Genomic DNA, 21,067 nt, shown 5'->3' with positions numbered 1-21,067 from the left:
CACATCTTATTCTTATCTGTTGAAAGAGCCCTTATTTATTTCAGTTGGAGCAGACAGAGGACTGGTATACACGAAGTCACTGTAATAACTCACATGCTCAGGAGTTAGAAAAGGAGAATTCACTTCTTTTTAAAAATCACATAAAACTATATTTTCCTCCTATGGCTATCTGGCTGTTTACTCCAAATCTAAATACACTAAGGACATCAAAAAATAGAGTATGTTTGTGCATGCTATATGCACCATCTTCAGAAAGCTCTGCCTACTTTAACAGACATTTTTTTTTTCCACAAGGAAGATTCTAGAAGCTATACAAGCCTATCTTGTTAGAAAATAAAAAATAAATTTGCACACTGATGCCAGCTAAACCCAGAATCAACTTTAAAATTCAAAATAGTTCCACACTCAATTATGCAAAACATCCCAAATATGAGGCTGTCACACCCAAGGGAAACCCTCAAACTTAAAAATCTCATCACTTGTGTGACTTTCAGAGATTTATACTCTTCTCTCATTTCAGACTACATCATATGTTACAGTTTGATCAAAGCAGTTTGTTTCATTTAAAATATCTTCAAGTAGCTTAGCGAGAACAGCTGCAATGCAGGTCCCTCCTCTCACAGGAATACTACTGAGTGATCCTTTCTGTTTTGTCTTCAGACTAGACTTGATTAACCAGATTTCTGGTAAGTCTGCCCAGACATCTGTCTCCATGTTCAAAGTTAATTGTTGTTTGTCCCAGGTGAGTATAAGAGTGGATAAACAACATTAGTGTACTTTTTATAGGGAGAACAAACAAGTTTTAACAGTTAGAAAGGAAGGGAGGAAAGACAGGAGGGAAGGAAGAAGAGAAGGGAAGAGAGAGGGAGAGGGAAGGAGGGGAGGAGGGAGAACTTTTTCTAAGAGATTTCCCTGGTTGCTTTTTATGGCATAACTAATCAGCATACTTAGCTGTATTATCATTAGCATTAATCAGTTACCCTGGGACAGGAGTCAGTGTAGAGACAGGAAGCTTCCATTTGCTCTGCGGGCTTCAGTATATGAAATATAGTGATGCTATCTTACATACATTATCTATTGTGACATCATTTGGCCAATGAGCCCACACTCTTCAAGTTGGAACCTGTAAAGTGCCACCATGAGCCCTCCTCCTGAGCAACCCCGCCCTGTTCCAACCCACCCCACCCCACCCCACCCAGTTCCACCATTATTTGAATAACCTTACTCCACTATGGTTGTTTCAAATTGGTTACAATTCAACAATTTTCTGCAAAAAACCAAGACATATGGACAAAAGTAAAAGAACAAACTAAAACATTTTAGCTGTTAAGATGAACATAAATATACTATGCCTCCCTGGTAGCTCAGTCTATAAAGAATCTGCCTGCTATGCAGGAGACCCAGATTCCATCCCTGGGTCAGTAAGATGCCCTAGAGAGGGAAATGGCAAACCTTTCCGGTACCCTTGCCTGGAGAATTCCTTCTGTCCTTGGGGTCGCAAAGAGTCGGGCATGACTGTGCTATTTACACTTTTACTCTAATAAACTAATCAGATGTTTGTTCATACATTACACATAGAATCACCATCAATAAAGCAGAACTGCCAAGACTGAATCCTGAAAATTAAAGGAAAGGTTGACATTAAATTTACACACATTTCGGGTGTGTAGCATTAATCTTTTAATTCTTTTTAGTTTCACACATCTTGTCCTCTTTGTTTTCCTGTGAATTTCTGTATATAAAATAATACAGGCTAAGGTCAGAAGCTTGACACTGTTCCTTTGTCTAGGATGCAGCTTTGCACATGTGCTTCTTTACTGGGGCAACATATCCCGAAGAGTGGGGCTTCCCTGATGGCTCAGTGGTAAAGAAGCCGCCTGCCAATGCAGGAGATACAGGTTCGATCCCTGGGTCAGGAAGATCCCCTGGAGAAGGAAATGGCAACCCACTCCAGTATTCTTGCCTGGGAAATCCCACGGACAGAGGAGTCTAACAGGCTACAGTCCATGGGGTCACAAAAGAGTCCGACAGGACTTAGCGACTAAACAACAATTTAGAAGAATAGAGACTCATCATCTCCAGGAAGAACGGTTGAGTTATAAAAACTAGTGGTGCAGAAAGTACAGTGTCAAAATCCACTAACTCTAACTCATTGCCACAACCACGGGTAGCAGAGTCTATTTACACGGCAGCCGTTATCACAGGTGTGTCATTGCACAGCGGGGCATCCTGAGTGTCTCAGACAGTAGAAAATCTGCCTGCACTGTACACACACACCCTATATTTTAAGAGGGTCATGTCTCTGGGGAAACAAAAATCTCTATAGAGCAGAAGTGTATGCATCTGTGGTTCACTGATTGGGGTGACAATCTCAGGGCATAGATGCCTTCAGTGTTAGATCTAAGCTTCATCCAGGGACAGTCTCATCTCAAGTAAAAGAGGATTCCCCCAAGAATCTTTTAATTACCCACAAATGAAGAAAGTAGATAGATTAGACCTAATTTAATTATCTAAATGCCTGTATATTGCTTTTCCAGGGAAATGAGTAACAAGAAGAACCCCGGGCTGAAAACTATAAACACATTCTTCACAATATTCTACATATGGCAGTCCCATTCATGGGTAGCAGGGTAATGCAATGAGGTGTCAGATTTTGGGTTTCTAGACCTGGTTTTCCCATTCAGTAGCTATATGCTGTTAGAATGGTTGTCTAAATTCTCTGGGCCTTCATTTGTTTGTATTTTCCAAATGGATAGGAACTGTGTGTTCATCTTGCTTTGTCCTGTAATCATAATGGTTTTTAAACTCAGTCACTGAAATGTATACCGAAAGGAGAAATTACATTGTAAGACTGTTATAGCTCCTGCTATTTCTGTTTCATTATTCCCAGGCAAGGCACTGAGAACATACCACTATTACCAGGTAACCTAGATGGCTCAACAAGCTATCTTGTCCAATATTAATATCCACTGATGCAATTAATCAAGGTAGCAGAACTTCCAGAGAAAACAGATGCCTACAAGGGAAAAATGGCATGGGTCTGCCTAACAGTGATTTCCAGGCAGCTCTCCTGGTGGATGCCAAATGAGTGACTAAATTGGGATTCAGCAAACTTTCCCTGTGGAAGGTCAGATAATAAATATTTTAAGCTTTGCAGGCCTTTGTCAAAGTTACACAACTCTGCCATTATTGTATAAAAGCAGTCGTAAACAATAGGTACATGAAGAGTGTGGCTCTGTTCCAATGAAACTTTATGGTCACTGATATTTAAATTTCATAATTTTCACATATCACAAAATATTCTTTTTTTCTTTTTTTCCCCTCAAATGTTTAAAAATGTAAAAGTCACTCTTAGCTCTTTGGTGTACAAAAACAAGCATTCCCCAGTATTTGGCTCAACAGCCTTAGTTTGCTGATCTCTAGATGAATGTTAGGAAATCATGGAGGCTTTTCCGCTAGCTCTGTTGAGATGTCTGTCTGGGTTACACTGTGTGGTTATTCATTGTTCTCAGCACTGATTCCCCTGGAAGGGACGGTGGCAAGGGATAATGCGCCAAGTGAATACACTGAGAGAAACCAAACCAAACATCTCACACGTGGCACCAAGACAAAGGTGAGCAGTGAATACAAGTCCGAAGCCAGGTGGTGGGTGCTCTGATCTCTGACCCTGCCTTCACCACGGAATCACTATGAGACTAAAGGGAAGATAATAGTGGGCATCACACACAATGCCACATTGATGTCTGCACATGAAACACAGCATTCTCCCCTCTAACAGAGCTTATCTAGTACCTCAATCACCTGCTCCTGAACTGGTGCGCAGGTCTTGGAGGCCCCCTGCCCATTAGAGACAGGAAAGTTCTGTATAATACCATGAACACTCAGTCTTACCTCTAACTCCCTTTGGAAATTGCAAATACTTCTCAAAAAAAAAAAAAAAATCAGTACGTCACCAATGTTTGTGCTGATCAGATTATTTTACTCAGGGCTTAGAGCAAACATAAACAAGTGGTAGAGGCCTGGGGTGAACAGACATTCAAGGAGAAGAAAAATGTCAACAAGAAGAAGGAAGCACCCAAACTTCATCAGTTTCATACTTCAGACTAAGTGGATTCTTGTAACTAAGTAAATTCATAGCATTTACTGAGCTCTTCCTCAATTCAATTTGGAAACCAGAACCTTTACCTTCATGATGCTTACAAACACAGAAATATGATTGAGCATTATCCCTGTGCTAATAATAGCCAATTTTAAAATAAAAGGTCAATTGGACTCTAGTAAGAAAGTCAAATTTAGTTGGGAATTTCAGAAGTATCCATTTACATTCAAAATAGCCTATATTCAAATCTGCAGTATAGTGATACACTGAGTTGACTGCCTACCAGATCCTTTGCTTATATTTTTTTCTCACGTTTGTAACCAGAATATATTGGTTGTTCAACACTAATGTAATGGTTGTGATGGTCAATCAACCATGTTCAAGAAAAATACATAAAATGAGCAGTCCCAATTTAAGTTTGGCAAGATTTCCTACCATTTGCTTCACTAATATTTTGTGGTAGGAACAAAGCTCAAGAAATCCTCTGTGTAACACTCAGCTCATTAAAATATACATTAATTATGCCACTAACAGTGGCATATACAGCCATTACAGCCATTATAATGGCCACATACAGTCATTAATATATTGCCACTAACAGTGTTGGAAAGGCAGATTGATTGGAAATGTCTAAAAAGTAGGGGGTAACATCAGGGATGAAGTAAACTCTAGAGTCAGATGGGTCCAGATCTGAGTTCTAGTTCAGCCATCTACTAGCAGTGTGACCTCACAAAGTGATGTCCACTTCCCAAGATTCAATGTTCTCATCTGTAAGACATGAGTAGGAATTCGTCCCTATAGGTTGTTGTGAGAATTCCATGACATGCTGTCTAGAAGAGGGTTCAGGAAAGCAGCAGGCACAAAGCAGGCTTCCAATCAGTGTCAACCTCTCTGAAGAGATCAGACTGTGTTGGTCAAGTCCTGTAAAGTCAGAATCCAGGGCACAGTCATTGGCTTCCTGGTAAACTGAGATTATACAACAAACCCCTGCTCCCAGACACTGAGAAACCTGGATTCACTTTCCTGCTTCAAGTGGGAACAGATTTAGGGGATTTTTTCTGGTAACTGAGGACCTAGCAGTGACTGTGCAGATCTGAATCCTGTCACTTGTTGTAACTTTGCAAATTTTTTAACCCCGTCTATACCTCAGTCATGCATGTACAGTCTCTCAGTCATATCCTACTCTTTGTGACCTCCTGAACTGTAGTCCACAGGGTCCTCTGTTCATGGAATTCTCCAGGCAAGAATACTGGAGTGGGTTGCCATTTCCTCCTCCAGGGGATCTTGACGCAGGGATCAAACCCACATCTCCTGCAGGTCCTGCATGCGGCAGGCGGATTCCTTACTCCTGAGCCACCTGGGAATTCCTTCTATGCCTCAGTATAATGTCTTTAAAATTAGAATAATAGTAACACCTAATTCTTATGCTGTTAGCATTATTGTGTAGAGATACACACACAGAGGAGCCTGCAATGGCTACAGTCCATGAGTAGCATAAGAGCCAGACATGACTTAGTGGCTAAACAACAACACACACATATGTATATACACAAAAACACACACGTAACACTAATTCTGTGTAAGTTTAGTAACAGTAATTCTATATAAGCTTGTAAGTATTAGCTTTATAATTAACACTGACATTCTGGACATTAGAGATAAGTATATGTAGAAAAAATACTGAAGCTAAAAGATTGAGAAGATACAGGGAGTCAGCTAAATGCACAAAGAGGGCAAGCTTTATTTATTTACAAAACCATTTTTGAGTACCGTAAGGTACTAGGCACTGTCCTTTTTTGCTATCCTCCTTCTAAAGGTGAGGGGAGACTTCACCTGCAAGATATACTTTCAAAATTATTTGCTTGTTTAAAAAAAATTTATACTTTATTTATTTAATGATTGATGGCTTTTTGGCTGCACTGGGTTTTCCTTTCTGCATGGGCTTTCCTCTATGAGAAGATACAGGGAGTCAGCTGAATGCACAAAGAGAGCAAGCTTTGTTTATTTACAAAACCATTTTTGAGTACCGTAAGGTACTAGGCACTGTCCTTTTTTGCTATCCTCCTTCTAAAGGTGAGGAGAGACTTCACCTGCAAGATATACTTTCAAAATTATTTGCTTGTTTAAAAAAAATTTATACTTTATTTATTTAATGATTGATGGCTTTTTGGCTGCACTGGGTCTTCCTTTCTGCGTGGGCTTTCCTCTAGTTTCCCCGCGTGCAGGCTACTCTCCAGTTGAGGTGCACAGGCTTCTCCCTGCGGTGGCTTTTCTTGCAGTGGAGCGTGGACTTTAGGGTGCTAGGGCTTCAGTGGTTTCAGCACAGGGGCTCAGCAGTTGCAGTTTTCAGGCTGCGGAGTGCAGGGTCAGCAGTTGTGGTGCAAGGGCTTCGTTGCTCCACAGTATGTGGGATCTTCCCGGATCAGGGGTTGAACCCCGTGTTTCCTACACTGGCAGGCAGACTCTTCACCACTGAGTCACCAGGGAAGCCTTGTTTTAAAATTTTAAACAAATCTCTTTGTAAAGGTATGCTACAGCCATTTGCTTCTTTCTCTGAAAATCTGAAGAGAGAGAAAAACAATTCAATCCAAGCGGGTTTTTTCCATAGTTCTGATCCCCTTATAAATTTGTTCCTTTGGTTAGTTCTGCCGGAGCCCTCTCACCTCTCATCGTGGATTCTGAGAGAAGGTTGCATGATCCTTGCTGTGTCATAGGAGACGCAGCCTATTAAAGGAAACCTTGCTCTTAGAAGCTGCACTTAAATGTACCTTCTATAAATGTTGTACTTAAGGCAAGAGGTAGCTCTGAGCCAAAAAGAAACTGAGACAGTTCCCCAATCCTAACTTATGATCATAGACTCCTAATGCTGGGAGGATAAATTCCAGCTGCTATGAAGTAACAGCAGCAGACTAAGTCTTTAAAGAAGCTGTCACTTGGGTTATTGTTTTTCAAGGATGGGGAGAGATGGAAATGAGGGCCTTTACAGTATGTGTGACCCAAATCAATACTCAAGACTTAAAATATCTCTTTTTTGACTAACAGTGACTAATAAAAAGTGAAATGTGAAAACAAATGCTCTGGGGTCAGGATGCGTATTGGTTTCCCAAATGTGGAACCCTCTGGTGTTGGGCAGCTTGGGATGTGATGCCCTGAGACTACCGGAGCCACCCTCCATGGCCCCTGACAGAGGACTCTGTGCCCTCCTCTGCCCCGGGGCAGCAGCCAGGGCTGAGGTTCCAGATCTGCTGTATCAGATGCTTGCTTTCTGATGATCTGTACACCTCTTCCCAGAGTGCCAGGCCTTCCTTCACCACAGCACCCTGCCCAACACCATCTCCACCCCCAGGCTGAAGACAGTGTTCCTGGGTATGGGTTTAAATAGGTCAAAATATAAAAGAGCTAGTTATACCCTTCTAACAAGAAAATGACTCATACTTTCTCTTACTTATATAGCTGAGGTAAACCAATGAAATGTTTTGCACAGATTGAGGAAGATTTGCTTCATTTGCTCTTCTGCAAATAACAATCAAATTCTCTGAGGAAAAAAAAATGTCACCTCTATAGATCTCTGGTTAGGTGCTCACTCACAATTAAAAAAGGCTTCCAGCTGACCCAAAAGAATTCAATTTTGGAAAATTACTAACCATGTAGTAGCTACTGAGCTCTCAGAATGCATTTTAATGTACTTGTTTGAAAACAAACCCCACCAAAACCCGTTTTCTTTGTTTTGTTTATTGTTTCTCCTTGAAAATGTTGCATTAAATTGATAGGATAACTTAATGTCCATGATATCCTAACAGTGAAAGAATATGGTTTAGAATCTTTCCATAAAATCCCAACAGAAACTGGGTTGTGAATATCGACCAATGTGCAAGGGTCTCCATTTGGAAAGTAATGGAGAAGCAGTAGAGGTATTTTAAACAAATGAATGAGTAAATTGGATTGATTTTACTATAGTAACTAGTCAAAACTAGTAGAGAAGAAGGACTAGAGAGGGCACCAGAAGGCTGAGAACAAGGTCAGCAATTTAAAGGCTATTTCTCAGGGACTGGGAAAAAAAAAATCAGTGCATATTTAAGAGACATTTCAGCCACAGCACCTCCAATATGCAGTTCTCATTCTAATTGGGTGAGGATTGAGAGGAAAGGAATAGGCCCATGAGGAAAACCACACTGATTGTAAATATTATTCAGACTTAGAACTGGGGGAGGGGAAAAGTGATTGGTTTTCCTGAGCATATTCTCCAAAAGTAACTCTTATGCAAGGGCAGGTAGACTGTGATGAAAACAATGAAGACAAAGTGATGTCTTTGTGGTCACACATTCTGTGACCACACGAGGAGGCAGGTAAAGAAGGTAATCAAACCATGGTCCCTTTTTATGCACTTGATTCCTCACCCACAAAGGCCCAGCCTTCAATGCTTCCAAACTCATTTTATCTGATATCTAAACTTGTCTTGGCCCATTTCAAGGCCAGATTAATTTATTAATACCATGGTAACAAGCAATCATCCATCTACGGATACAACCCTGGTTTAGGGGGGGAAACTCATGAGGTTCAATGAAATGAACAGGAACAACCCAATTTAGTAAGAGTGAGCCAGACAGACAGAGGTGATGTTTCAGAAGGGAGGCGCCAATGAGGAGGAGCTCAATTGCTATGGTTTGCAATAGGTGTAACCAAAATTATCCTGATATTTCCTTGATTCTGTGGATTGTGGGATGTATCACTGTAATATCATTTTTCAAGATGATGAGGGGCATAAAGCCACCATATTAAATATATACATTTGTAAGATATTTTCTAATTTCAGAAGCAGTTTTTAAAACATGCATCTCAGAATGAAGAAATAAAGTAATTGCATACATCAAATAAGTGATTAAGTGTTACAGGTGCCACAGAGAATTTATTCACTGGTTCATCCTCTCATTTACTGAGTCTCCTCTGTATGCTTGGTACCTGCTGTGATCTGGAATTACAATGTTGAACAAAGCAAAAATCCTTGCCCTCAACAGAATCTCAGCCTGGGGGTGGAGATAAGCATGTGAACACATTCAAAAGGGCCATCGTAAAGAACCTCCAGGAGTCAGTACAATACAGTGATTCACAGCCTTGAATGGCAAGGTTACAATCCAAGCTGTGCCGCTAACTAGTTGAGCTTTAGGTTATTACTTAACCTTCTGCCCCTGTTCAGCATCCATAGACAGAATGGTAATAACCATACTTATTTTTATTAGACAGTAGGAATAAGTAAATTAGTTAATGAGTTAAAAATGCTTAGCATGGTCTTGGACACATAATAAAAGTTGATTTCTATTCTTGCTATGTACACACAGGATGCAGAATTGTCTGGGGAAAAAGACCAGGGAAGTTTACCAGACAGGTGCCAGAGCCCAGCATTGAGGAACTAGGAATTCATTTGGTAGATAAGAAAGACTTCTGAGTCTCGTTTTCTAAACATGTCCCATTTTAGGAACCAAAGTCAGAAAGTGGCTTCTGGTTAGCTACCTCGGGGTCAGATCATGAAAGAATTTTGTGCCAGCCCCGTTTGGTTAGCAGTTTTGTCTAGTCAGGACAAGCAAAGTTTTGTCAAATTAAGCCAAAGAAAACAGGGAAAAAGAAGAAGACAATTTATTGACAGGTTGTGGATAACAATGAATAAGCGAGTCATTGAAAGACTCCATGACAGCTAAGTAATTCCAGATAACTGGAGCAGATGGTCCCATCTTAAAGTGCCTTAATCTAGAATGTGTGTCAGCAACAGAATCTACAATTTGTGCCTGAAACAAACCACTTCCAACAACTTTCAGTCCTTCTTTCTCTTCACTCAAAATTGAAAATGTTCAGGCCTGCAGGCATTGGACCTGGGTATTTCCCCAAAGTAACAGGAGTGGTGCGGCTCCCAGGAAAGTCGAGGATGGATATTTCCTGGGCAAAAAGAGACACACAAGAGTCACAAGCTCTGCCAAGGAGTTTGGACTTTTCGTGTAGGCAGAGGGAAGCCTGTGGAGGTGTAAAGATGGAGATGATCCACACATCTGTTCTCTTCAGGAACACAAGACTCTACTCTGGAAAGTGTAATGAATTCCAGTGAGCCAGCACTAACCCCAGGACCCAGCCTCACCCACAGTGAGCAAGCACCAGTCCCAGGATGCCTTGCCCACTAGCCCTGGGAATCCCAGGTCCTAGAGCCAGAGACCCCAGGACCCAGTTCTGCCCACCAGTAGGCAGACACCAGCCCCAAGACCACCTCAGCCCTGCAGCCTGCTGTGTCAGGACCCAGTCCACCCACCGGCAGGCCAACACTAGCTCCAATACTAGCTTGAACCCCTCAGCCAGCCAGCTCATCAATGGGCCAGCCTAGGGAAACCACAAACCCTCCAACTAGCTGTATGAGGAATCGGCCACACCCATTAGCAGGCCAACACTAGATCCAGAAATCTCAGCCCAACAATCACCCACATCCAAACCAGGCTCCACCTAGCAGTGAGCCTGCACTAGCGTTGGACTAGCCCACCCCCTCCCTGGGCTCCACAGCCAGGCATCTCATGACCCAGCCTTGCCAATCAGAAACCAACAACCTCTACCCAAGGCACAGTATGGAAAACAACCAGTCCAGGGCCAGCCACCCACAGAGGTCAGACCACCACAGCAGAAGAGGGCACCACTCAGTCCACAGAGTGGACACCCCCAGAGCATGTAGCTCTGGTGACCAGAAGAGAGAGTGTTGCTGGGGCACATAGGATGTCTCCTACAGAAGGCCACTTCTCCACAGTCAAAAAATGTAACCAACCTACCACAAACACAGCAATAAAAACGAGATAACAGAGGAACATGTTCAAAGAGAAGGAACAAGACAAAACCCCAGAACAACAACTAAAGGGCAGCTAGGCAATCTACCCAACAAAGAGTTCAAAGTGATGATTGTAAAGATGTCCAAAGAAATCAGGAAAAGATTGGATGAACAGAGTGAGAAGTTAGAATTGAGTGAGAAATTAGAAGAGAGTGAGAGTTGGAAAATATAAAGAAGAAACAAATGGAGATGAAGTATATAATAACTGAAATGAAAAATACATTAGAAGATATCAACAGTAGATTAGATGATACCAAGGAATAGATAAGCAAGCTGGAAGACAGAGTAATGGAAAACACTGAAGCTGAACAGAAAACAGACAAGAGGCAAAACAAAAAGAAATGAGAACAGTTTAAGAGACATCTGAGACAACATCAAGCATACGAACATTTGCATTGTAGGGGTCCTAGGAGAAGAGACAGAGAAAGGGGCAGAGAATATACTTGGAAGACATAATAACTGAAAACTTTCTTAACTTGGGAAGGAAAACAGAATTCCAGGTCCAGGAAGCACAGACAGTCCCCAACAGGAGCAATTCAAAGAGGTAGATTATGATGTATAAACTTCCAGCTGCTAAATAAATGAGCCATGGGTATGAAATGTACAGTGTGGGGGATATAGTCAAAAGTATCTTGGTATGGTGACATATCATAACAAGACTTATGGTGGTGATCAGTTCAAAATGTACAGAAATATCAAATCACTATGTTATGTAACAGGAACTAACATAGTATTTTAGGTCAATTTTACTTCAATAACAAACTCACAGAAAAAGGTACTGCATTTGTGTTCATGACAGGTGGGAAGTGGGGCGGTTGGGGGGGGGGTGTTTGAGGATAGGGTGAAAGCAGTCAAAAGTTACAAACTTCCAATTATAAGATTAATTAGCATTTAGGGAGGTAATATGTGACACGATAAAGAAAATTGACCTTGCCCTGTGTTACATATGAAAGTTGTCAAGAGAGTAAACCTTAAGAGTTCTCATTACAATAAAAAAAAAATCTATCTCTTTAGTTTTATATCTATATGATATGATGGATGCTCACTAAACTTATTGCAATAATCACTTCATGATGTATGTAAACCAAATTATGCTGTACACCTTAAATTTACACAGTGCTGTATGCCAACTATATCCTAATAAAACTGGAAGAAAAAATAGTTAAATCAGAGTGCAGTGTCTGAATTTCAGTTCTATAACCTGGCAGAGAATGCTTTAATTTCTATTTGACACCATTTATATACAAGAACTGTACTTGTACAGTTGGATTAAAAAATAGATACAACCTTTTTTGCTGAAGGAGCTCACATATAAGTGTTTCAACCACTTCAAAGTTCTTTAAATTTCTATATAATTACTTAGCTGAAGATTTCTCACATTAACAAATTATTAATGTGCTGTTTATCAGGTCCCGGATAAGACTATTCCCATCTGTGTGAAACAAAATGAGCTACATAAACAATACAAAGGTAGATTTTCTTACTAGAGTTAGAATCAAAAACTCCACTTCTCATGTAAATGGCAGAAGAAAACAAATTTTAGATAGGGTAATAGATCCCAAGTAATTTATATTTAGTTTTTGATTGTTTGAGGAAAAAGATTTACTTTCTACCTGTACCCAATTCCTCCATTCACCAGTAACTTTTTACATACTTCAGTTAATTTAGTTATCGGATGTATAACTTCCCAGGTGGTGCTAATAGTAAAGAACCACCTGCCAATTCAGGAGACCGTAAGAGATGCTGGTTCAATCCCTGAGTAGGGAAGATCCCCTGGAGGAAGACACGGCAATCCACTCCAGAATTCTTGCCTGGAGAACCCCATAGACACAGAAGCCTAATGGGCTACAGTCCATAGGGTTGCAAAGAGTTGGACATGACTGAAGCGACATAGCACACATGCACACAGAGACAGGAGAATCGAGTGATTAAAAGTTAGGACGTCAATATAATGTAGTATCAAAACCAGAGCACTTTGGGGAGTGAATAAAGTCACACTAATTACATTGGGACAACAGAAGTACCCTGAGACCATCCCAGGCAAATTGAGGCATTACAGTCACCCTATTGAAAACTTGTGCTCCGAGGTCAGAGTTTGTGGGAAGGGAGGAACAATTGAAGGATTTTGAGTAGTGTTGTTAATCGACCAGGACTTCAGGAAACTTAGTCTAAAAGTGAATTATGGCTAGATTGGAGCAGAGACAAACTGAGGATAGAGAAGTCCATGAAGATGTAGCTAGGAAGGAAATAACGAAAAGGTGAAGCTAGGATGGTGGCAATAAAAAGAGAAAACCTAGGAGAACAAGATGGCAGAAGAGTAGGTGGACGTGGAGTACATATCTCTCCACAGATACATCAGAAATATCAGAAGTATACCTTAGACACAGAAGCGCATGCAGAACACCAGCTGAGAGTGGACAGGAGGACCTGACCAGTGGGAAAGAGTATATAGAACCACGCAAAGCTCGGTGGGATGAAGGAACTGGGGGGAAACAGGAGTGTTAGCAGGACTGGACCTACTCTCGGTGGGTGGGGGAACTGAAGCAGGGGTCCGATCCCCACAGTGGGGCAACTGTCTGAGTCAGAGGAGAAACATTTAAGGCTGAGAGTGAAACAGCTGATCTGTGGCAGCCTAAATGGAATGAGAATCAGACAGTCCTTGCTGGACCTATACATATCCAAGGCAGGAATACGGGTCTCCTGGAAGGCGCAGCAGCTGGGAGATAGAGTTTAAGAATTGTGGAGCAATCCCAGGGCAAGGGCTGCTGTTGACTGCAGAGAGACGGATCGAGGGGATGTGAGGGAGGAGATCGTGGTGGGAAATGCCTGTGTTGGAAAACCAGGCAGCCATGGAAGCAAGGTGATACTGCTGAGTCATGCGTAAAGGGTGGAGCCATCACCATTGCCTCTCTCTCTCCACATGCCAGCATTGGCAGCTGAACAATAGAGAGGCTGGCCCATCAAACACCCAACACACTGAACTACAGAGTAGAACCCCGCCCAGGGTGCCCCTCGATATGCCCGATATGCCCGATGCGCCCAACAACAGAGAAGGTCCCTAGGCAAGCAATCCCTCTAAGTGCCTGAACAGGTGGAGCTATGGAGAAAGACTGGCCAAAGAGGTCTTCTGATCGCCAGCTACAAGAGGCTCGAGAAAAGACTCTGGTCAGGCCATAACTCCTGCTGCAGAGGCAGTCTGTGTCCCTGAACACCTGGCGCTGCCAAGGTCCCCGCAAGCCAAGCAGCTGCACCACCTTCACGCTCAACTCTCACTGGGGCAGAGCTGACACAGGGGAAAAAAAAAAGAAAAGAAAGTCTTGTGCTTATGCACGTAGAGTTGCTTTGGTCCTGTCCGACTCTTTGCGACCCTGTAGACTGTGGCCTGCCATGCTTCTCTGTCAGAGAGGGGTTCTCCAGGCAAGAATACTGGAGCGTATTGGCCAATACTGGTGGCCATACCCTTCTAGAGCACTATATTTCATACTACCCTAGCCGCCAACCCCCCTGGGTACCTGGTGCTGCCAGAACCCCTGTGACCCAAGCAGCTGCACCACCTCTACATCTGGTCCTCACAGGGGCAAACCCAAGACCTCCAGGGCAATCTCAGGAGCTAAACCCCCAGCGGACGACCCACGTGTAGAGGTGGAAATAAAACCACAATTGAGACCCGGGGGCAGTGTGGCTAAGGAAGATGATCCAAAACCTTTCCACCAGCTGTACAACCTGCAGATTAAATCCACATGGTCAACTAAGCAGACTCTGTGTCTATGGAATATATAAAAGGTCACTGAGCACTCCCACAAAAGAAAACACACTAGCTCTGATAGCTGTGGACATTGGAGGCAAGAACACACAGGAGTAGGACCAGGTTAGACTCTGAGCTGCCCCCACAGCAAGTCCAGAGATCAGCGCAGAGTTGGAGGGCATCCTAGGGAGGTGAGGTGGACTGTGATTCCCAGCAAGGAAAAGGATTCTAACAACAGAGACTCAAGAAAACCATTCATTATTTTTAGTTTTTGACTTGTTCTGCAGATTCTTTTGGATTTTCTTCTTTTTTCTCCTTCACCACCCCCCCCCACCCCTGGTGTAGTTGTCAACTTTTTTCTTTTTCCTCAGTCACATTTTTTACTGTTGTCATAAACCTCTGCCTCTATGTTGGGCTTTTGCAGGTCTGTGGAGTTTTCCTCTTTTTTTTTTTCTTTCTTTTCTCTTTTTTTATTTTTAATTTTTAAACCTATTATTATTTTTTCTACATTTACTCCTTTGTTTGCTTTTCCTACTGTTCTTTTCCCCTTGCAGTTAATCTTTAACATATATAAATCTTCTTTATCTACCTCTATTTAACTTTGTATATCTATTCTTTCTTTCTTTTCTTTCTCTCCTTTCCTCCAAACATATTTGTTAGTTTTATTTTCACTGCTTTATTCCTCAACCAGCACCTTGCTTTAGTTTTGTTTTCAGTTTGTGCTGAAGTTAGTTTTGTTCTTAACCAGTAAATATAATTTTTTATTTCCTTTGTTCACTGGAACAATCTACCGTACTTTATTTTTGTTGGACTGTTCCCATGTTGCTTATGGGTGTATATGTGTATATTCCATTATTTTAATTATTATTTGCTTGATTTTGTAACTGCCATTTGTCTGGGGTTCGTCTTTGGTTTCTCATTTTTGGATATTTGTTTCACTCTACCCTAATGCCATAACACACCACTTGTGGAATCTTTGTTCATGAGCAGAGATCAAACCCAGAGCCTTTGGAGTGGGAGCACTGACTCCAAGACCCTATACTACCAGAGTACTAACCCTAGGGAGTACCAGACAGTGAGAACTCACACAGAGGAAACCACTTCAATACAAGACCAGCATCACCCAAACACCAGTAGCACCCTGTGCAGGATGCCCCATATAACCAACAAACAAAACAAAAACAGAAATACAATCAGCAGCAGACAGGAGAACCACCTCACTCAGCCTTGCCCATCAGAGGAAAAACAAAAACAAACAAAAACTCAGCACAAATCTCACCCTATACAAAGCTCACACAAACCACTGGACCAACCTTAGCAGGGCAGAAACCAAAAGGAAGAAAGAATTCAACCTTCTTCAAGGAAAGAATTCAACTTTCCTTGAAGCCTGGAAAAAGGAGACCTCAAACACAATAACTTTAAAAAAAAGAAAAAGAAAAGAAAAGGCAGAGAAATACTGCACAGATGAAGGAACAAACTAGAAACACAGAGGTCCAAATAAATGAAGAAAAACAGGAGAATTACCTGACAAAAAACTCAGAATAGTGACAGTAAAGACGATCAAAAACCTTAAAACAAAATGGGTAAAGTGCAAGAATCAATTAACAAAGACCTAGAGGAACTAAAGAATAAGCATACAGAGAAAAACAACACAATTGCTGAAATCAAAAATACTCTAGAAGGAATCAATACCAGAATATCTGAAGCAGAAGAACGAATCAGTGAGCTGGAAGATAAAATGGTGTAAGTAACTTCTGAAGAGTAGAACAGAGTAAAAAGAATGAAAAGAGCTGAGGGCAGTCTCAGACACCTCTAGGACCATATCAAACACACCAACATTTGAATTATAGGGGTCCCAGAAGAAGAGAAAAAGAAAGGGTGTGAGAAAACTTTTAAAGAGATTATAGTTTAAAATTTCCCCAACATGGTAAAGGAAGTAGCCAATCAAGTCCAAGAGGCACAAAGAGTCTGATACAGGAGAAACCCAAGGAGAAACACACCTAGACACATACTAATCAAACTAAGAAAGACTAAACACAGAGAAAGAATATTAAAAGCAGCAAGAAGGAAGCAACAAATAACATACAAGGGAAACCCCAGATGTTTACTAGCTGATCTTTCAGCAGAAACTCTGCAGGCCAGAAGGGAATGGCAGGATATATTTAAAGTACTGAAAGGGAAAAATCTACAACCAAGATTACTGTACCCAGCAAGGATCTTATTCAAAAGTGATGGAGAAATAAAAAAGCTGTTCAGACAAGCAAAAGTTAAGAGAATTAAGTACCACCAAACCTGCTTTACAACAAATGTTAAATGGACTTATATAGACAAGAAATACAATAGAAGAAAAAAGATCTACAAAATCAACCCCAAACAATTATAAAATGGCAATAGGAACATACATATCAATAATTACTTTAAATGCAAATGGATTAAATGCTCCAACCAAAAGACACAGACTAGCTGAATGGATAAAAAAAAAAAGACCCATATATATGCTGTCTATAAAAAACCCACTTCAGACCTCAAGACACATATAAACTGAAAGTGAGAGGATGGAAAAATGTATTCCATGCAAATGGGAAGCAAAAGAAAGCTGGAGTAGCAATCCTTATATCAGACAAAATAGACCTAAAAATAACTTCTTCTTAATGAGTTAAATTCACCCATTCCAGTCCATTTTAATTCCCTGATTCCTAAAATGTCAACATTTGCTCTTGCCATCTCCTGTTTGACCACTTCCAATTTGCAAGAGATTACAAGAGATAAGGAAGAACACTACATAATGACCAAGGGACCAAATCAAGAGGAAGACATATAATTGTAAATATCTATGCACCCAGCATAGGAGCACCTCAATACATAAGACAAACACTAACAGACATAAAAGGAGAAATTGACAGTAACACAATAATAGTGGGAGACTTTAACTCCCCACTCACACCAATGGATAGACCATCAAAACAGAAAATTAATAAGGAAACACAAGTCTTAAATGAAACATTAGATGACATAGGTCTCATTGATATCTTCAGGCATTCCATCCAAATGCAGAAGAATACACCTTCTTCTCAAGTGCACATGGAACATTCACCAGCATAGACAACATCTTGGTCACAAATCAAACGTCATTAAACTGAAGAAAATTGAAATCATATCAAGCATCTTCTCTGACTGCAATGCTATGAGACTAGATATCAATAACAAGAAAAAAAACTGTAAGAAACACCAACACATGGAGATTAAACAAAACATTGCTAAATAACCAACAAGTAAATGGCAACCCACTCCAGTACTCTTGCCTGGAAAATCCCATGGACAGAGGATCCTGGTAGGCTACAGTCCATGGAGTCAAAAAGAGTTGGAATGATTGAGCGACTTCACTTTCACTGAAGAAATCAAAAGGGAAATCAAAAAATTTCTAGAAACAAATAACAATGAAAACACAACTCAAAACCTATCGGATGCAGCAAAAGCAGTTCTAAGAGGGAAGTATATAGCAATACAATCCTACTTCAAGAAACAAGAAAAGCATAGAATAGACAACCTAACTTTACACCTAAAGTAACTGTAAAAAGAAGGGGGGAAAGCCAAACTTAGTACAAGGAAAGGATTCATAAATATTCAAGCAGAGATAAATGAAAAAGAAATGAAAGAAACAATAGTAAAGATTAATAAAACTAAAAGCCGGTTGTTCGAGAAGATAAAAAAAATTGACAAACCCTTAGACAGTCTTCAATATTCTTACCTTGAGCATCCCATGAACAGTATGCAAAGACAAAAAGATAAGATACTGAAAGATTAACTCCCCAGGTCGGTAGGTGCCCAATATGCTACTGGAGATCAGTGGAGAAATAACTCCAGAAAAAATGAAGAGACAGAGCCAAAGCAAAAACAACACCCAGATGTGGATGTGTCTGGTGATAGAAGCAAGGTCTGATGCTGTAAAGAGCAATATTGCATAAGAAGCTGGAATGTTAGGTCCATGAATCAAGGCAAATTGGAAGTGGTCAAACAGGAGATGGCAAGAGTGAATGTCAACATTCTAGGATTCAGCGAATAAGATGGACTGGAATGGGTGAATTTCACTCCAATGACCATCTACTACTGTGGACAAGAATCCCTTAGAAGAAATGCAGCAGCCATCATAGTCAACAAGAGTCTGAAATGCAGTACTAGGATGCAGTCTCAAAAATGGCAGGATGATCTCTGTTCATTTCCAAGGCAACCATTCAATATCATGGTAATCCAAGTCTATGCCCAGACCAGTAATGCTGAAGAAGCTGAAGTTGAATGGTTCTCTGAAGACGTACGAGACCTTCTAGAACTAACACCCAAAAAAGATGTTCTTTTCATTATAGGGGACTGGAATGCAAAAGTGGGAAGTCAAGAAATACCTGGAATAACAGGCAAATTTGGCTTGGAGTACAGAATGAAGCAGGGCAAATGCTAACAGAGTTTTGCCAAGAGAACGCATGGTCATAGCAAACACCCTCTTCCAACAGCACAAGAGAAGACTCTACACATGGACATCACCAGATGGGCAGCACAGAAATCAGATTGATTATATTCTTTGCAGCCAAAGATGAAGAAGTTCTATATAGTCAGCAAAAACAAGACTGGAAGCTGACTGTGGCTCAGATCATGAACTCCTTATTGCCAAATTAAGACTTAAATTGAAGAAAGCGAGGAGAACCACTAGACCATTCAGGTATGACCTAAATTCAATCCCTAAAGATTATAAATGGAAGTGAAATAGATTAAGGGACTAGATCTGATAGACAGAATGCCCGATGAACTATGGACAGAGATTTGTGACACTGTATAGCAAACAGGGATCAAGACCATCCCCCAAAAAAAAGAAATGCAAAAAAAAGCAAAATGGCTGTCTGAGGAGGCCTTACAAATAGCTGTGAAAAGAAGAGAAGCAAAAAGCAAAGGAGAAAAGGAAAGATATACCCATTTGAATGCAGAGTTCCAAAGAATGGCAAGAAGAGATAAGAAAGCCTTCCTCAGTGACCAGTGCAAAGATAGAGAGGAAAACAATAGAATGGGAAAGACTAGAGATCTCTTCAAGAAAATTAGAGATACCAAGGGAACATTCCATGCAAAGATGGGCTCAATGAAGGACAGAAATGGTATGGACATAACAGAAGCAGAAGATATTAAGAAGAGGTGGCAAGAATACACAGAAGAACTATACAAAAAAGATCTTCATGACTCAAATAATCATGATAGTGTGATCACTCACAGAGCCAGATATCCTGGAATGTGAAGTCAAGTGGGCCTTAGGAAGCATCACTACGAACAAAGCTGGTGGAGGTGATGGAGTTCCAGCTGAGCTACTTCAAATCCTAAAAGATGATGCAGTGAAAGTGCTACACTCAATATGCCAGCAAATATGGAAAACTCAGTAGTGGCCACAGGACTGGAAAATGTCAGTTTTCATTCCAATCCCAAAGAAAGGCAAAGTCAAAGAATTCTCAAACTACTGCACAATTGCACTCATCTCACACGCTAGTAAAGTAATGCTCAAAATTCTCCAAGCCAGGCTTCAGCAATACGTGAACCATGAACTTCCAGAAGTTCAAGTTGGATTTAGAAAAGGCAGAGGAACCAGAGATCAAATTACCAACATCCGCTGGATCATCGAAAAAGCAAGAGAGTTCCAGAAAAACATCTGTTTCTGCTTTATTGACTACGACAAAGCCTTTGACAGTGTGGATCACAACAAACTGTTGAAAATTCTTAAGGAGACCACCTGACCTGCCTCTTGAGAAATCCGTATGCAGGTCAGGAAGCAACAGTTAGAACTAGACATGGAACAACAGACTGGTTCCAAATAGGAAAAGGGGTAAGGGTGTATATTGTCACCCTGCTTATTTAACTTCTATGCAGAGTACCTCATGAGAAACGCTGGTCTGGAAGAAGCACAAGCTGGCATCAAGATTGCCGGGAGATATATCAATGCTCTCATATATGCAGTTGACACCACCCTTATGGCAGAAAGCAAAGAAGAACTAAAGAGCCACTTGATGAAAGTGAAAGAGGAGAGTGAAAAAGTTGGCTTAAAGCTCAACATTCAGAAAACTAAGATCATGGCATCCGGTCCCATCACTTCACGGCAAATAGATGGGGAAACAGTGGAAACAGTAGCAGACTTTATTTTGGGGAGTTCCAAAATCACTGCAGATGGTGATTGCAGCCATGAAATAAAAAGAATCTTACTCCTTGGGGAAAAAGTTATGACCAACCTAGAGAGTATATTAAAAAGCAGAGACATAACTTTGCCAACAAAGGCCCATCTAGTCAAGGTTATGGTTTTTCCAGTAGTCATCTATAGATGTGAGAGTTGAACTATAAAGAAATC

The 21,067-nt window shown here is 41.0% G+C and overlaps 1 protein-coding gene across 3 annotated transcripts in view; it reads right to left on the bottom strand.

The window, feature by feature from the left end:
- The window catches only part of TSPAN8 (tetraspanin 8), a 278,039-nt gene that overhangs the window by 68,797 nt on the left and 188,175 nt on the right, over positions 1 to 21,067 (bottom strand). Inside the window, exon 1 of one of the 3 annotated variants that reach the window (XM_043447175.1) lies at positions 981 to 1,052. The exons of the other annotated variants lie outside the window; for them this stretch is intronic. The gene's annotated coding sequence lies outside the window, so the exon portion shown is untranslated. Of the gene's footprint in view, positions 1 to 980; positions 1,053 to 21,067 lie in introns of those variants that run through there. 3 annotated transcript variants of the gene reach the window in all.

Source organism: Cervus canadensis, chromosome 25 (genome assembly GCF_019320065.1).
Source record: "Cervus canadensis isolate Bull #8, Minnesota chromosome 25, ASM1932006v1, whole genome shotgun sequence".
NCBI classification, from domain to species: Eukaryota; Metazoa; Chordata; class Mammalia; order Artiodactyla; family Cervidae; genus Cervus; species Cervus canadensis.
Note: the sequence above shows the minus strand (reverse complement) of the source record. Positions and strands in the feature narration are given on the sequence as shown.